Source organism: Triturus cristatus, chromosome 4_2 (assembly GCF_964204655.1).
Source record: "Triturus cristatus chromosome 4_2, aTriCri1.1, whole genome shotgun sequence".
Lineage (NCBI taxonomy): Eukaryota > Metazoa > Chordata > Amphibia > Caudata > Salamandridae > Triturus > Triturus cristatus.
Window position 1 is genome coordinate 21,868,412 of NC_140586.1, and position 18,801 is coordinate 21,887,212.

General features: G+C 43.9%; 1 long non-coding RNA gene across 1 annotated transcript in view; it reads left to right on the top strand.

Moving 5' to 3' along the window:
- LOC146832831 (uncharacterized) overlaps positions 1–18,801 on the top strand; it is a 374,586-nt gene that overhangs the window by 226,403 nt on the left and 129,382 nt on the right. The window contains exon 3 of the long non-coding RNA XR_014960457.1: positions 14,476–14,558. This is a non-coding gene — a long non-coding RNA (uncharacterized LOC146832831). The remainder of the gene's footprint in view (positions 1–14,475; positions 14,559–18,801) is intronic.

An 18,801-nucleotide genomic window follows, 5' to 3' on the forward strand; every position in this document is an offset into this window, starting at 1 on the left:
AATGAGACAGGTGTTTGCTGTTCTCCCTGTCCTCAACTTCCTAGATGCACACATGGCTCTCAATTCTGGAAATGAGTTACCATTGTATCTAGTTGGTAGAGAGCCACTGGCTTCTCCTCTAGAAGACATACTAGTGTTATGTGGTGTAGGCACCTACCTAACCTAGTGGACACTAAGCTCTCTTGAGTTGGAGAAAGGGTGTGCTAGACCCTTGGCTTGCCCAACTCCAAGTTCAGTAGAACCTACTTTATTCTAATCTTGATTGTATTATATGTACCCAATACTTAGTTGTTTTCAGTTAATCATTCAATGAGATTTATCTGGTAAAACAATAGCAAGCTTGAATCCCGACCGCTGCACACCAATGTGAGAAGGTGGGTTGGTATATGCTGTCCACTAATTAAAGTTGACACCTTGTACCAGGCCACACGACCCTTATGATGTCTGAGGTCAAAGATAATTATTGAAAGCTATCCTAGTGGTAGCTATGGAGAGCAGCCTTCAGGCTTGATCTTGAAGGAAGGTAAAGCAGATTGTTTTACCAGAATATCACCTCCTAAATGACTAAATAAAAGGAGAACCACACAGTGTTTATATAAAAATATGTATTTAGTAATATAACACTCTCTGCTAGTCTCTATACGAGATTAGGGCACAAAGCACACAATACTGAATCAATAGAACATTTGTAAATAGCAAAATACACAGCTTGCTCCAGGGGGAGACCAAACCATATACTAATAAAAAGGGTATAACAACAACGGCTTAACTAGACACAGTGCCTAGAGCACGTAGAATCGCTGGGACCCCAAGGAACCACCCAGAGGAGTGATACAGGGAGCCCATGGAGGACGGGTGCAGTGAGGAAACACAGACGCGTGCTCCGTACAACTCCATGGGAAAGTCGCTGTTGGAAATTTACAAGTGAAGGACACTTCTAAGAGGACTTCGAGCAAATCCTTTGGAACATAGGAGGTTCTAAGGCCAACCCAACAGTGAGTACCGAAGTACCCATGTTACCTATCCCAGAGGATCCGGGTGCATAGGGGTCAAGTGGTGTCTGAAACCTTCGTCATTTTCAATGGAGAGCTGCAAAGAAGTCCTGCTGCCAGGAGGGCAAAGAATGTCCGTGGGAATCCAAGCCTGGATTCATGGTGAGAAGAACCTGAAAGCAGAAGGGACAGAGTCTGGGTCACTTCAGGTGACCAGGGTCTCGGTAGTTGAATGTCCACCGATGTCGAGTGCTTCAGGAGTGAAGAAGGGATGCTTGACTCTGCAGTCATGGGGACCAGGAGACGTCGAGGACAACAGGAGTCCGGAAGTGAGCTGTCCCACGAAGGATATAGAGAGCTGAGGGGGCAATATCCGGCTAGAGCACCAACAAGCCTTGGCAACTGCAACCCACGCGGTCAGAGGAAACAGGTTACAGTGTGGAAAAGCAAGGTCCAGGGGACTCTCCAAGCAATGAAGAGTCAGGGCACATCCGGAGCAACCAGGTAAGTCCAAGAATTTACACGGGGACCCTCGCCAGGACCCACAGGCCAACGGCCAGGGATCGCGAGGAGACCTCAAGCATGTCTGCAAAGCACCAGCCCACAGGACACTCGTGGAGTGGAGGCCGGAAATCCTCAGTGCAAATACTGCTTGGGGTCAGGACTACACAGAGTCCGAAGCACAGGCTCAGGAATTATCACTAAGCATATGCAACTGCAAATGTACGCAGTGCACAGGGTTGCTCTGTCCCCGCGAGGGATACTGGTCTCAGAATCACTGAGAGGGCAGATCGACCTCAGGGACTTTCAGAAACCCGGCTCCTGTGCTAAAATCTTCGGAGCCCTCAGGAGCTTGGGAGAAGCAAACTGGTCAGATACGTTTAGGTGCCTGCTTTTGCAGGGGAGTAACTCCTTTACTCCAAGGGAGATTCTTCAGTCGTACAGCGTAGTGCAGGCAGTCAAAGTACTTGGTTTCTTCTTAGCAGAATCTTGTCCAGGTAAAATCTAAAGTCCTGTAGCCAGGTAACCCACTTTATACCCATGGGAAGGGGTTGGAAAGATTCTGTGGACCCTCCTAGGGGAGGGGCAGGACAGAGGGGTGGCTACACCCATGTCCTTTGCCCAGTTTCACTTCAGAGCAGGAGCAAATGGCTCCTAGAACTGGTTTGAGCTGGACTATGCACAGGGACACCAAATGTGACCCCAGTGCAGACTTTCTGGCACTCTAAGAGTGCACCCACCCAACCCCAGTACTCTAAATCCTGTCTGGGAGGTGGTTACACCTCACTGTGACAGGATGCCTATTGTCATGCCTTCCTCTGCGCGAGCTTGGCTCAGCAGCAGGAGAACAGAATCGTGTCTGTGGCTGGCAGAATCCATTTTGTGCTGCCCAGGTCAAGAAAGTTGGTACCGGGTATACCGGTGACTCACATATGTCCCTTTGGAAGGGTGGAATCATACCTCACACACCAGTCATTGGCATGGAGGTATGATTCCAAGGTGTTTGACTCCAAACACAGCATGTTTCTAAGCAGCCGTTTTAAAGTTAGCATTTACCGCGAGGTTATAATGCACTTAAACATATATGTCTGGCTGCATCACAGACAACCCCGGAGAATGGCCTCCGAAGGCTGCAGAGGGGATCTGCTCATGCATAGGCACCCTCTCACGTAAAACCCAGCATCCTGCCTTCAGGATTGTTAAGGCCTGCCATAGGGGTGACTGATAGGTATTTAAGTGTAGTGATTTAAATAGATATAGTGAACCTATATCTTAAGTAAGTGGTGCAAGCACCAGCTTACACAGTCTGCTGTAGCAGGCTGGTCGTGTCAATTTGGATGGCCTCTCATAGGTGGCATAATATGTGCTTCAGCCCATGGGAGGCCTCTGGGGTACCTATGCCCTGGGTACATGGTGGTACCATATACCAGAGACTGATAAGGGTACCCCAGAATCCAATCTGGAGTGTACCTAAAGTACATGCATATCAATTTTACAGGAGAAAGCAGATAGACTGGGGTCCTGGATAGCAGGATCCCAGTCAGACTAGGCCAAAACAGTGTAACATCAGCAAAAGGTGGGGGTAACCATAAGAAGCAGGTACTACTTTCCTACAGAAATCATCCTAAAAAACTGTTTGAACTTGTCAAGGTACAATTCAACAAGCAATCCAACCCTTCCCCTATAGGGTCTAACCCTCAGTCAAACTGCGAGTATTTCTCCTCCTTCTTCACAGAAAAGAGAAGAAAGATCGAAACTGGTTTGCAGACAGCTATGGAGCGCCTGCCTTTCATGCCTCATATTAGCACCCCCCTCCCCGGATCGATGAGCCACCATGACGCTCATCTCACCCCAAAAACAATGCTTCACAGAGTATTTTCAAAACTTTTGATGAAAGGTCCATTCTCAGAGCTTGATCTTGCTGTTAATGTGCATATGTTTGTGCAGTGTTCCGCCATCCAGCTTTTCTGGGAAGAAGTGGGTAAGGCTCTGTCAGAGATGTCAGATAAAGAAATAAAGGTAAGCTTTGCATTGGTGATTTTTGGTGTGATGGAGGATGAAGGTGTTATCATTAACGTGTATAGGAGATTGAGAAAACTTATTTTCACTTTAATTTATTGGCAAGAAGATAAATTTGCTTGAAATGGGTATCACCTCTGCCCCCAACCATGATAGAATGTGCACTGTCGGTCTAACGGATTAGTAGGCTCGATGTAGTACTCTTACCCAAAAGAGGGCAGCAATGTGGGAACCATTGCAAAAGTGGTGGAAGGGTAGAAATGGGAAAGATTTAAAAATATCCAGGGAACAGTCCAATGATTAAGATCTGAAAACCAATACCTAAATACTCCCAGAGCCATCACGACAAACTAATTTATGGTGGATAAGGTCTTGCTCAGGATTATGTCATAGAGGGTGAGGAGCTGAGCCTCTATTAGTGCCACTGCCTGTTGCTTGATGAGAACTGAAAAAAAAATATTTTTTTAAAATGCTCACAAAATGAAATTCCACTTAATTGCCTCTCCCAAACACTCACTATACATCGCAGAATGGTTAAAATAACTCACAGCTCTATTATAGATTTAATGAGATCTATGGGGGTAACTCTGGATAAAGACATGAACAGGCAGAAGCAAATCAGCTCTGCCACCAAAGGAGCGAACTTCCACATGGATATTTTAAGAAAAATAAAACCCTTCCTCCCCGTGATGACTTCAAGTCAGTTGTTCAAGCCCTAGCGATTCCTAGGTTGGACTATGGAAGTGCAACCCTCCGCGGCTTTCCTAGATCTATGCTGGTGCCAGTAAGGATCTGCTGCTAGGCTTATCACAGGATCTAAAAGAAACAATCACATCAAGACTGTCATGACATCTCTAAACTGGCTCCCATATGAGGCAAGGATGCATTTAAAAATTGCCTGCATGATCCACAAAGCCCTGCACTTCAACACTCCAAGACAACTTGCACAAAAACTGGATCTATCAGGTGGCTGTAGAGCATCTAGGGGCACTAGTACCCTACTGCTGACACCATTGAAATTCTACAAAAAGAAAACATATCACCGAGCCTTCTAAGGTATTGCCCGAGAATCTGATATGCCCTTCCTCCTGAAATCTGCGCTGAACCACTTACCTGCTCCTTTCAAGAAAGAAGTCAAAGTGATACTGATGCACACATTTCTGCTGTAGAGCGCACAAACTCTACTCTTTTGGACCCCGAGGTGGGTCTCTTTGTGGATTTGGTCACACCCAGTTACATCCTTGATGATACTGTTGATTTCTCTTCCTGTCTGCTGAACATTTGTAAATCGCTCTGATTCCCACAAGCGTCATGTTTGAGCTATATAAAACGTATAAATAAATTATTAAAAATATGCAACTAAACGGTAGCATCATACTAAATGTATGATAATTAAATCAATAAAGATCTCATGGTTCTGATGTAGACAGATCCCACTGGTGTTATAATTTTGGCTGAAGGCCATATGCATGAACACATTTCCCCATAGACACAGAATGGACAAATCCCTTTGATGCATCTGGCCCTAAATTGATGCGTTTAAGACAGATGCAATAGAGCCATTTGTAAATATTAGTCTAATACTTTTTAATGGTGATATTTATGCAGACCCTCAAAGGATTCATCTATGTATTTTTTAGGTTTTTGATTCACGCTCTTGTATTTTATACTGAGGAGGCCAGAATGATAAGGTGAAAAGGCGTTGACTGTTCATTCAAGAGATCCCATCCAGTTAAAGGAAGAACAGCATCCTTTCATCACAATAGAAGATAAAACTACCAAGCAATATTAGCCTTTTGGAATATTCCGGTGGACACACTCATAGGGGTATCTTGAACTTTTTTTTTTTTTATTTATTTATTTTTTTATTTATTTTTATTTTTTTATTTTTTTTATTTTAAAACAACTTTATTGGGATTTTCAAGTGGGGGTGCATCGTAGTACACATTACATTGAGCATTTTAGTTATACAGAGAGCTCAGGATACAATGCAGGCATTATACTACCGCTGTGCCCCATGTGGTGTTGTCATCGAAGCTTATCCAGAATATCACAATACAAATAAGGAGGCCATCAGTTCCACACAGTGTTATGCAGTACATTCCTCGCCTCCAACCTATCGTGCCCAAAGGGAGCAGTGCCCGCTCAACTGACCCCCATCCCACATCCCACCCGGAACCCACCCTCCTTACCCAACTATGCCACGAAGAAAACAATCTTAGTCTGGGGGGGACTCAGAGCATATCCTTGGGGGGGGGAAAAGAAGGGGCGGGCCAGGGCAGAGGTCAAAACCCCCCCAGCTCCCGGTAGGGGAAGGAGAAAGGCCGGTCCACGCAGCACGAAAGGGGGGGGACTAAATGGACAGGCAAGACCCTCCCTCAACTTGTGGGGGGGGTGTGTGCGGGGGGCCCGCCCCACGGCACACACCCCCATCGGATAACAGACACATTCACACTAAATATCACACATCCCCTGACCAGGAGTCAGCTCCACACTCTCGGCCATAACGACTCACCTCTGTCCACCGGTACCACTGCTCATGCGGGGTATCTTGAACTTAAGATAAAATTGGACCCCTTCAGAACTTTCCAAGAAATTAAATATAAAGACTGTTAAATACGATTATTATATTCTTATGCACAATTTGTCAAAATGTGAATAATGAATGAAATGAAGAATGAATCACTATGGAGTACACCTTCTGATTTCAAAGATGAGTAAGAATGCAAGGCAAACTAGGAAAAGTTTGAGCCAATTAGAATAATTCATCCCTAGAGAAAACCTTTCTTAGACCATAGGCCCAGATTCTGAAAGCTGACAGGCATACAGCGCAGCATCCAAAGATGCTGCGCTGTATTGCGTGACAGGGAATGAGCAGGATAGCGCCATATTCACATAGAAATGGATCTCTTCTTGCTTCTCCCTAGCGCCAGTGCTGATTTCAACTGCTGGGTGCCAAGAACACACCTTAGCGCCATAGCCCTAGGGTGTGTGTGAGTCTAGCATAGGTAATGTACAGGAAGGGTATCCTTCCTGTACAAAATACTATGCTTAGACAAGCGAAAAAGCTTTTCCTACTTTATATGTGTGCTGCACAATGCAGCACACATGTAAAGTCAGATAAGCACAGAGAAATTAAAAAGATTCTCTATTTAACGCCTGCTTTTCAGCGGCGTTAATTTTTAGCGCTAAACTCTTTCAACTGATGTTTGAGAACAGGGTCAGAAAGCATGGGTGGTAGCACTGGTACGCCCATGTACCACCCATGTAACGCCCCCTTGACGCAAAGTATTCCAAAGCAGCGTTTTGCGCTGCTCTGTGTTACGTTTCCATAGAAACCAAAGCAAATACTAATTTGGTTTGGTTTGTGAATCCCAAAAAAGGTTTAGCGTTGGTTTAGCATTACAAAAGTAACAACCCGATGCTAAACATTTGAGAATCTGGGCCATCGTGCCTGTACCCAGGTTACAATAGGGCTATTTGGGTACTCCCACATAACCGCCAGAATGAGCTAATCGGCATCCATTAGCTAATAAAAATCCTCATGGAGTTTCTTAAGGTAGCCTTGTCTCCATCGTCCTTACTTCACTGTCTGGATTTCTACCCTCCAGTCACAGGAATGCAGACAGTGCACTACCAATGTGTGGGGAAGCTGTTCTCATCCTCCATCTTGTACTAAGCCAGGGATATTCAACATGGATCACAGTGACCACAGCACTTAGCCTCACTCATACACCGAGCTCTAACAATGTGCATGTGCCGCACACACTCACACACTCTTGACATGCACACAGGAGGCCAGTCCAACGTTGTGTGCATGCACATAACAACAGAACTTTAAATAAGGGGTGACTGTAAACCCCACTCTCAGTGACACAGGTTAGAAGGTCTTGTTACACTATCATTCTGCAAAAATACGTTTTGCTACTGACCTTGCTCTTACACTATACCTGGGACAGGAACAGTAGCCCACAGTCTACTAAAAGGGCACGTTTGGTGCGCCCCTCCAGGTCATAGGTCACATCCAGGACCTTTCATTGTCAGGGACAGGCCTCAGTCTGTGGATGCATGTTTAGATTGCAACAACAAGGTGATGGATGGAATGCTTGAATTAATCTCAGCCACTGGCAGTCGCTCAGGGCCCCGTCCCAGTCCATCATTTTCGCCCACCTTATCACCTCAGTATAGACCCAGCCATATGCAAATCAGCCTTGACCCTGCTCCTAATGGGAACAGTCCAGCCTGAAATGCCAAGAATGGTCTTCCCTGGACCGGAATACAAGCAGCCTATAACCAGTTTCACCCTGATAACAGCTCATCAGCCAGGAATAGCATGAGTCCAGTGGCACAATGGGTATGAGACCGACGTCTAGGCATACTTGTCATATATAGGGCAACTGCAACAACAGCAACAAGGTGATGGATGGAATGCTTGAATTAATCTCAGCCACTGACAATCGATCGGGCCACATCCCTAACCATCATTTTTCACCCACAATGCCACTTCAGTTTGGATCCAGTCTATGCAAATCAGTCTTGAACCTGCTCCTCATGGGAACAATCCAGCCTAAGTGGGACAGTAATCCCCAGACGTGGGTCCAGGACACAATGTGTTACTGGAACCAAGCGATACCTGGCTGATGAGATAATAAGGTCAAAACCAGTCCCAGGTTGCTTGTGTTCCGGTTCAGGGTAGACCTGGCTCAGCAGTTTAGGCTGGACTATTCCCATTGGAGCAGAGTCAAGACTGATTTGCATATTGCTGAATCCAAACTGAAGTGACATGGTGTGCAAATTAACGATGGACTGGAATACGGCACGAGCGACTGCCCATGGCCGAGATAAATTCAAGCATTCCATCATTCACTTTTGTATACATTTACATGTTTAAATTAGCATGATGCTAGGGCAAAAATAAAAGTCCAGATACTACATATACATGTAGTTGGGCACTCAGGGCAGGGAAACTTGTTCAATTGCCATGCATAGAACACTCCCATGCTGGCAGTCTCTCCACTCCTGCTATTGACTATTTGGTGTTTCAATCTGAAAAGTAGACTCAATCATCAAGCTGTTCACTTCTTTTTCACCTTCACTGCTTTATTGCCTATGCTTTCCATAGAGGATACAAGCCTTTTTTTGCTACATTCTCCCCAGCATTTACAAAGCCATAAGGGCAGGCAAAGTGTTTGTGGATACACATGCAAACAGCATTTGTGAACGCCAGTGTTCACTTGTATTGGCACATAAAGCCAGACCGATTGGCTTTGTCTGTGCTGGTTTAGGATTGTGCTCTGACATGCAATGCTAGCTTTGCCCCGCAGACTGCCGCTGTGGTTACCCTGCATTGTCCCAGTACCCGAGCAGTACTGTGGAGCAGCGAGCCTTAGCGTTTCAGCTCTGTCAGCTTGCCCTTTAAACCCCCACAGGAATGGCTTCCCGAGACAGGCCTGACTTCCTGTGGCTAACTTAATTAGCAGCTCCTTGTAACTGCGGGATGCCATTTTGTTTAGATGCACCTGGCATCTGGCACGGAGGGCCCTGGTGATTCCTCCACCTCCCTCCAGATGTCTTTGGCTCTCAAGGCAGAGGCGGTGAAGGATTCTGGGAGGGAACAGGAAGCCCGGCTCTCCCTGGGCATGGTGAGTGGTGGGCCTACTGCCAGCTTCTGGATTATAAAGCTTCTTCCGCGTTTCCTGAACTTGCATTGTTCTAAGGAGATGAAATAATTATTGGTGCGGGAAAGAGGGGTGCTCTCTTGTGCTAAAAACCTATTGCAATATTTAGGACTGGTCCAAGGGTGTAGACAAGATAGTACAGTTCTGGGCGAGGGACTCCTGCAATTCGTTACATGGTGTCCTCCCTACAAAGAGAGCACACTAGGGCAGGGCCGGCTTTAGTGCTGGTGACGCCCTGTGCGACAATGTTAGTTGGCGCCCCCCCAATGACCACCTCCATCAGAGATTCTCTCACTAGCACCCTTTAACAGTGACCAAGTCACCATAACCACAGTCTCTCAGATGCATTGAATTAGTTATATAGCGCCACTCATACCAGTGTAGGGTGTCCAAGCACTTTGCATCACACACACATTACACAGAGACAATCAATCATACGTGTGTAAATCAGTGTATAGGAAATGTTATATAAGCCAAAGGACTGAAAGTGTAGGAGTCACATGTCATCCATACTGGTAGGCAGTATAGTTTAAGAGTGCTTGGTGTGGAGAAGCACAAACTCAGAGTCGAAAAAGAAACAGCATAGTTGGGAGTTTTCTTTAATAATAAGAATCGATTTCTAGCCAAATTAACCCTTTTTGCAACATTAATCAATGTTCAAATGTATACTTTGTAGTGTGTATGCAGTTCTGGGATGAAAGTTAATAGCTCACTATTCTATATTAGGACTTTAAGTTATAAATTGCATGTAACAAAAGGATGTCTCTTTTAAAAGCAGTAACCTGCTGTTCTGTTTACATCATACGAACTCTGTAATCTACTTGGTACACGTTCTTTGCAGCAGGCATATTAACCCTCTGCACTAACTTCACCCAAGTCAAAACCTCAACTTTACAAAACCGTGATCTCTCTCCATAAAGTTAATTAATCACACAAGTTTTCTTGACATTTATGTGAGGCCTGGTAATTGCCGTGGGAAAGAAACGCTGCAGCAGATGCTTCAAAAACATAATAAACTTGCAAACACGGCGCCCCCAGGAAGCCAGCACCCGGTGCAGTGGCACGGGTCGCACCACCCTAAAGCCGGCCCTGCACTAGGGTGAAATCATATCGACGCTGCAGTGACCCCAAGCGTTGCATCACAAGACAGTGGCATTCATTTTGCAGATTTTGAGTCCCTGCCGGCCTACTTGTGATACCCCTTGCCACAGACACATGACGTTGGGTACGGACTGGTAAGACACCAGAATGCTAGAACCTTCTGCTCCTGAGTTATGTTTTTCACATTCGTACAGCACCAACCAGAATTGCTATGCCATGGAAGCACATTATTTATACAGGCGCCATTTTATGCACACGAGGAACGGCCATAAACCGGGCTCGGGGAACCATTTTTTGAAAGAGTCTAGTGTGTTTGGTTTGGTGTATTTAGTAGAGACTTTGGACCCAATTCACAAAGGTAAACTTAGACCTGAAGTCTAATTTTAGGCTTTAGATCTAAACGTAGACTGCAGTTCTACACTTAGACCTAAAGTCTAAGTTTATATCTAAAGTCTAGTCTAATTTCCCCTTCTTGAATCAGCCCACAGTTCGGTGCTTGGATTTGACATTCTTTACATGTTTTTTTAAGACATATTTTATTATTTTTAATGGTGCAAACAAGAACCAACTGTTACATAACCAAATTCCATCATCAACCAAGTCACAGGTAGAGAAGGTTCAAACTGTAGGATCATTACTTTATCACAATAATGACATGTCAAGCATGCATGTTTGCATAACTGTCCTGAACAATAACCAAGTATCCCCCCCAATTCCTTCCACAAATATCAAAGCAGATAATCAATTCAGCCGTCAACCGTGACAAGTGACTCCTCGTCTTCCCTGGATGAGGATGATCCAGTGCCCACTGCCTCCATAAATCTGGCCAGGAGTCCCACCCACACGCCCAGGTCTACCTCAGCCTTATCATTGCGCCTGCACTGATTCAGACACATTTCCTCAGCTACGGCCCACTCTGCCACATCTGCCACCCACCACTGCATAGTCTGTCCTCGCTGACCCATCCATGTGATTGCCACCCGTCGCTTGGCCAGTAATAAAATCAGGTGCAGGAATTTAAAGGCCATTTTCTGTACTCTCTGCCTACGGAGGTCTCCCCACAGACAGGCTGCGGAGTCCGTGTCCACAAGAATCTGTACCACAGTCTTCCCTCGGGCCAACACTTTCAACCAATATTCATTAACATTGGTGCAATACCAGGCCAGATGCAAAAATGAGGCCACAGGTGCCCAGCACCTGAGGCAGGAATCCAACCTATTAGGGTTAATTTTATGAAGTAGAAAGGGAGTAGCATGTGTACGGTGCAGAAAGTGAAAGTGTATACGTTTAATTTGTGCATTGCTCGACACAATCTTCACCAAGGCACACATTCTTCTTCACTGGGCATACCTGAGCTGCACCCCCAGGTCAACCTCTCAGGCTTCCCATGCAGAGAATGGAACCTACCTACGATCGGCTTTTTATGGCCTTGTATAAGACGGAGACCAGATGGCTGCCCCCAACCAACTCCAAAAGGCCTTTGAAGGTCATTGAAGTAGCTGGGGCCACTGGAAGTGTGGGCCATATATCTTGGACTATGGCTGCTGTACTGGCATGCTGCAATAATTGGTCCAGCCCTATATGAAAGCTTTCCTGTACCACCTCAAAAGTGATACATTCTTTGTTTGAGGACAAGTCCTCCAATGTCTCACAGCCTCCGACCCTCCAGGCCGAAAGATCCACAGATTCTCTCAGGGCTCTAAAAGCCGGGAGGTCCCAAAGGGTAAATTTCCTAACTGAGTGGGCCCTGTCCAGGAGCACCCTAACTGTCACCTACCACAGGAAAGCTGACATAGTGTGAAAGTCAAGTTTATCAAGGAAGATCATTGTGGTGTTTCACGTGTATGGGTGGGTGTGCTGAAGGGATTTCTGTTTAAGAGTTTTTCGAGAGAGATAAGATGTCCTTGGCTCGGCCACAATACAGTCCTTTTTATGTAAGCATCAGAAGCCAGTTTGGTTTCTTAGGGCGCAATGTGTATGTGAGGGTATGTTACATTTACGCAAATATTATCTGATATAAGCTAATATTATAGGCACATTTCTAGGATTTATTTTAGTGTGGTGCATGACTATACCACTGAGTTCACCATGCTTTTCCAGCTAAGTGCCTTGAAGCCATGCTATACTCATGATGGTTAGATACTTCTGTCTAGTGTGTGAAGTCTGTGTCTGACCAGTTCTAGATGATACTGAAATGATGGTGTGCCGTATCCCACCACACCCTCATCACCAGACTCCACCACGTCGCCATCAGAGGAAACACGCTCAATTGGATCACTTCCTTCCTCACAGGACGCACAAAGAGAATCTTCCTAGCACCCTTCATCTCCAAACCAAAGAACATCATCTGCAGCATCTCCCAAGGATCCTCCTTCAACGCTACACTCTTCAAAAGTGTATTGGACGATATCATCCGCACCCAGGGACTAAATATCATCTCATACGCTGATGATACCCAACTAATCCTATCTCTCACGGCAGACACCACCTCTACCTGGTCCAACTTCCCGAACACCATGACTAACGTCGCTGACTGGATAAGATCCAACTGCCTAAAGATGAATCCAGACACGATGGAAGTGCTCATCTTCGAAAGGAACACCTCCTCATGAGACAACACCTAGTGGCCCACAGCACTCTGACCCTCACCTGCCCCAACCAACCACGCCCACAATCTCAGCATCATCCTGGACAGTACTCTCTCTCATAAAGTGACAGACCAACACAGTAGCCTCATCCTGTTTCCACGCCCTCCGGATGCTTCGTAAGATTTTCAGGTGGACCCCCTTCAGCATCAGGAATATGGTGATTCAAGCCCTTGTCACCAGCCAACTGGACTACGAAAATGCACTCTATGCTGGAACCACCACCCATCTCCTCTAACGACTACAGACCATACAGAACACTGCAGCCAGACTCATCCTCGACCTCCCCAAACAAACCAGCATCACCCCCACCTCAGAAGCCTCCACTGGCTGCCCGTCCAGAAGAGATGCCAGTTCAATCTGGTGACACACGCCTAGAATGCCCTCCACAATGTTGGACCCTCCTACATCAACCACTGTCAGACCTTCCTGACCTTCCACTAGCCAAACAGACAACTTCAATCCATCTCCCTCGCTCTCACACATGTCCCCCACAACTGGAAAGCCGCAGTGAAGGCCATTCCTTTTCCTACCTCGCCGCCAAGTCCTGGAATGGCCTCCCACTCCACCTCCGAACCTCCCCTTCACTCGCTGACTTCAGAAAGGGACTCAAAATCTGTCTCTTCGACTAAGACTCTTCATACCCTCAGTGTCAGGTATACCAAGCACTCTTACCTGAGTTCTCCAAACTCTTACCTGTAAGGTGCTTGGTAATGTTTCGCAGAGACGCTATGGGCCAAACTCCCTGTAACTCTATTCAGCAACCCGAGATAACAAGCACACACTGCGGGTTGACTATAGGGATTAGGGAGGAGGGCTGGAATCTGACGCTAATGAAGTTCCTGTAGTCGACCTGTGAGGCAACAAGAAGATTCCTTAGCAAAGAAGATTCTTCAAAACGTAAATCTAGTCTTTCTTACAACGATACTTTTAGTTCTGTTAGATTTACTTTTACAGCGACAAAGATTCCTACCTGCGATCTACAGAGTAGGGCTTCGCGTCCAGGAAGTTGTCGTGAGGAACATCTGGTGTTTTAAAGGTGTTGTCAGATGGAGGGAGTCCGATGTCTTTTCCCTGTTCTCTGCTTAGATGTGTGTTGATTAAGCAGTAAGATGTAGTAAATCTGAGAGCAAACAACATAAGATCTCTATTAGTATTTCTGCACTTCAAATCAACAGAGCTACTCCTCGCACTTAGGTTCCCCTATGCCCCTTTTCACTAACTTCTGTAACCTTTTGTTTCTTTTATTCCTCTAGACAAGCTTTTCTAAGTTAAAAGGGGATAAAACATAGCAACACATATACAACACTCTGTTGCCACCCTTAAGCAGGTTTTCTTTGAGGTCTAAATATTTGTTACATTTTTCTGTAGCTTTTTAAGTTCTGAATGCTTTACTTGTCAACAGTCTTGGTTCTTATGTTCCTTAACAAACAAAAGTGTGTCCAAAAATTGTTAGCATTTCTTAAGACTCTTTCTTGCGGTGGGCGCCTGAAGAAATAAGAATGTGCACTTAGCTTAATTTTCCTTGCTCTCTTTCAGGTCTCATCTCGCCGAGAAATTGAAGATTCAGGAAGCGGGAGTGGCGAAATGAAGAATCAGGACGCAGGAGTGGCGAAATGAAGGTAAGTGATGCTCTGAAGCGTGACGAGTTTAGCGCGATGTTTCCTGGCGAAGATCCGGAAGGCTAAGCACCTTCCAGAGTCTGGGTGTGGCTTTAAATACTTCAGCCACACCCAGAGACGTCCGTAGGAACAAGTGCGTGTAGAACGTGCTCCCGCTGTGTTCTGTTTCACACAGCGCGAGCCAGCCTGGAAACGAGTAAATGTCTTTCGTGATGCCTCTTTCTCTATTGCTGAACCTGAGCAAAGCAGCACCTGAAAGTGAGTGCTTCCCTGCTCCTTCCATATCTCTCGCAATGCGCTGCCTTACATGTATCCACCCACAGCTTGTGAGCGGAGCTTAAACATCGATCAGAACTTCCAACAAACATTGATAAAACCAATATACATTATACATCCATCTCGTTCTCATTTGTGATACTTATGAATACATAATTCTTATACAAAACCACGAACACACATTACAATTTCCACTTGGAGTGCAGGATGCACGGGATAGGGGTGGGTTTTTTACTACGAGTATTTTACATCTTTTGTTTTAAGAACGTGGGTTCATGACAGTACCCCCTCGTAGAATCCCCCCTAAAATTCTAGGAACTGGGTTTGGTTTCTCAGGATAACGAACATGAAATCGTTTTAAGACTTTTGGAGCGTTTTGTAAATTGGCAAGAGGTTCCCATGAACGCTCTTCGGGGCCATATCCTTTCCAGTCTACTAGATAAAACAATTTATTCTTAATGCGTTTAGAATCAAGAACTGCTTTTATTTCGAACTCCGGAACTCCGTCTACCTCAATAGCTGATGGACAAGCTATAAGTCTAGTTTCAGGATTAAATGGTTTTACTAATGAAACATGAAAGACTGGATGAAACTGATATTTAGATGGAAGAGACAGTTTCACACTGACAGGATTAATGACTTTTCCCATGACAAAAGGGCCAATAAAGCAAGGACGAAAAGCTTTATGACTTTTAATTCTTAAGTGTTTAGTAGACAACCAAACTTTGTCACCAACTGCATAATGAGGAGGTTTTGTCCTATGTTTGTCAGCAAATCTTTTTTGACTTTCTTTTGCTTGTGCTAGAGATAATTGTGCTTGTTGTTGAATTGTCACTAATTGGGTTACAAAATCCGTGACAGACGGAATTTCATTTGTTATTTTCCCTAACTCCATGGTATCTTTGGGATGGAAACCATGATTACAGAAAAAAGGAGACATTCCTATAGCAGAATGTTCTGAATTGTTGTAAGCAAATTCCATGGCCCACAAAATATCTGACCATTCTTGGTCACAAGTGGTTAGCACACTTCTTAAAAATTGTTCAATAGTTTGATTCGTGCGTTCAGTTAAACCATCTGTTTGAGGATGGTAACTGGATGAGGTACGCACTTCCATGTTCAAAGATTTTCCTAAATGTCGCCAAAAGTGCGAAATGAATTGGGGGCCTCTGTCCGAAAGCACAATAGATGGTATTCCATGTAATTTCACTATTTCTTTGACAAAGATATTAGCCAACTCAATTGCAGAGGGGAGTTTCTTCAGTGGAATAAAATGAGCTTCTCGTGAAAACTGGTCTATAACAGTTAAAATTGTAGTGAAACCAGCTTTAGTACGAGGTAACTCTACTATAAAATCCAAAGAAACAGTGTGCCATGGTTGGGGCGGTAAAGGTAAAGGCAAAAGCAATCCACTGGGGGCGTGAGGAGGTGTTTTGTTTTGAATGCAAATATTGCAAGTATTAACATAACCTTGAATATCTTTGAACATTGTAGGCCACCAGAATTTTCTTTTGATTAACTGATACATTTTAGTGACTCCAGGGTGAACGGACAACAAAGAATCATGATATGTTTCCAAAACACGTTTTTGAATAGACTCAGTGGGCACATAGACTTGATCATTCATATACAATAAGTCGTTTTTCCATTGTAATAAAGGATGTTTGTTACTCCACTCTTCTCTAGATTGAGTTTTAAGTGCCGCTGAAACATCTGTTAACACATTAGTGTCTATAAGTCCGATGTGAAAACGTTCAGTAGGAATAATTGGTTGTATCTTTTCTTGTCTTGTATTAATTTCATCACTTATACCAATGCGAGATAAAGCATCCGCTTTGTTATTTTCTTTTCCTGGGCGATAAGTGATGATAAAGTCATAATCATTAAAGAACAGTGTCCAGCGCAGCTGACAAGCAGACAAAGCTTTGACAGATTTCAAAGATTGTAAATTCCGATGATCTGTGTATATAGTTACAGGGTGTCTGGCCCCTAACAGATAATGACGCCATTCTTCAAATACAGCTTTTATAGCCAACAATTCCCAATCAGCTATGGCATAATTTTGTTCAGTGGGCGACAATTTCCTAGAATAATACGCAATAGGGTGCATCTGACCTGTGCTCTTGTGCCTTTGAGATAAAATACCTCCTAAAGCATATTGTGAGGCATCCGCTTCAACTATGAAAGGCTGAGTTGGATCTGGATGTTTCAAACCAGGGGCCTTTGTAAACTGGTCTTTCAATGCCTGAAAGGCTGATTCTGCCTCCATAGACCATTCGAATTTGGTATTTTTTCTCAATAATGTTGTGATTGGGGTGATTATTTTGGAAAAATTGTCAATGAAACGCCTATAAAAATTGGCAAATCCCAAGAAACTTTGCACCTGTTTGACTGTTGTGGGACTAGGCCATTCTGTCATTGCTTGAATCTTTTTTGGATCCATTTCAATTCCTGAAGGACTGAGGATATAACCTAAAAAGTCTACTGTCGTTACATGGAACATGCTTTTTTCCAATTTTACAAATAAGGAATTTTGCAAATGCTGTTGAAGAATGTCTCTCACCTGTTTTACATGTTCAGACTTATTCCTTGAATAAATAAGTATGTCGTCTATGTAAACAACACAACATATGTCTAAAAAGTCTCTCAGAACCTCATTTATAAAAAACTGAAATGCCGCAGGGGCATTGCATAGTCCGAAGGGCATGACCTGGTATTCATATAAACCAAATTTAGTACGGAAGGCCGTCTTCCATTCATCGCCCTCTCGGACTCTTACCAAATGGTATGCTCCCCGCAGATCCAGTTTAGTATAAATGGTAGCATCTTTAATTTGGTCAAGCAGAGTTGGTATCAATGGTAATGGATACCTATTTTTCACTGTCACATTGTTGATGGCACGATAGTCAATGCACGTAAGTGACTCCCCCCCTTTTTTAGGGATAAAAAAGAGAGGAGAAGAAACTGGGGACTTAGAATGTCTTATAAAACCATTCTCTAAGTATTCATCTAGATATTCTCGTAGATGCTCATTCTCCTTTTCCGTTAAAGCATAGATGCGACTGCATGGTAAGGTCGCTCCAGGTACCAAATCAATTTGACAATCATAATCCCTATGGGGAGGCAAGGTATTGGCCTGTTTTTTATCAAACACATCTAAAAGATCACTATATTCTACTGGAACTCCATCAATTATCAAAACACTTTTTGATTCTTTTGGGAAATCATAACCTTGTATTAGAAGTTCCGAGCCCAGATGATGTTGTAAACATGTAGTGTGACAAAAGTCAGACTTAAACAATATAGTTCGATGTGTCCAGTCAATCAATCAATCAATCAAATAAGCTTTAATTCGGTTTGTACAAATACAACCATATAAGCTGAACAGGTTAAAAAATACATTAAATAACATAAAATATAATTCGGCAAAATCATGGACAGGTAATTGTTCCTATACAAGCCCTAACTTAACTGGCATTGAATGGTGAGTCATAATTGATATATCCAAGAATATACATATAAGACATGTAAAATTAAGTCATTTAAAATCTTTTGTCAATAGCTATAACCATGTATGTGAGGGAAGTAGATGGCTAACATAAAGTGACTCGTGCATAAAAATGAGTCCACTCATTATAGTAAAGTGACTGATGCATAAAATAGGTTATTCCATGAATGACTTATACATAACTATAACATCAAAGTAAAATGCAATTTGACATTTATCAATTAGCAGATAGTTATGGATTTCCTAGCGGCTCTGCATTTTATAATATATAGTGCTACATGGAAACAAATGTCCCAACTCTCTAAGGAACAGAGTAGGTTCATAGCATCAGCTGTTAAGCGAATGTTATATTTTAAAAGGATCGGTTTCAGATAAAATTTCCTCAAGAATATATAAAATTTACAAAATAACAGGAAATGGCAACAACTTTGTTTGGAGACATTGTCACATGGGCATACT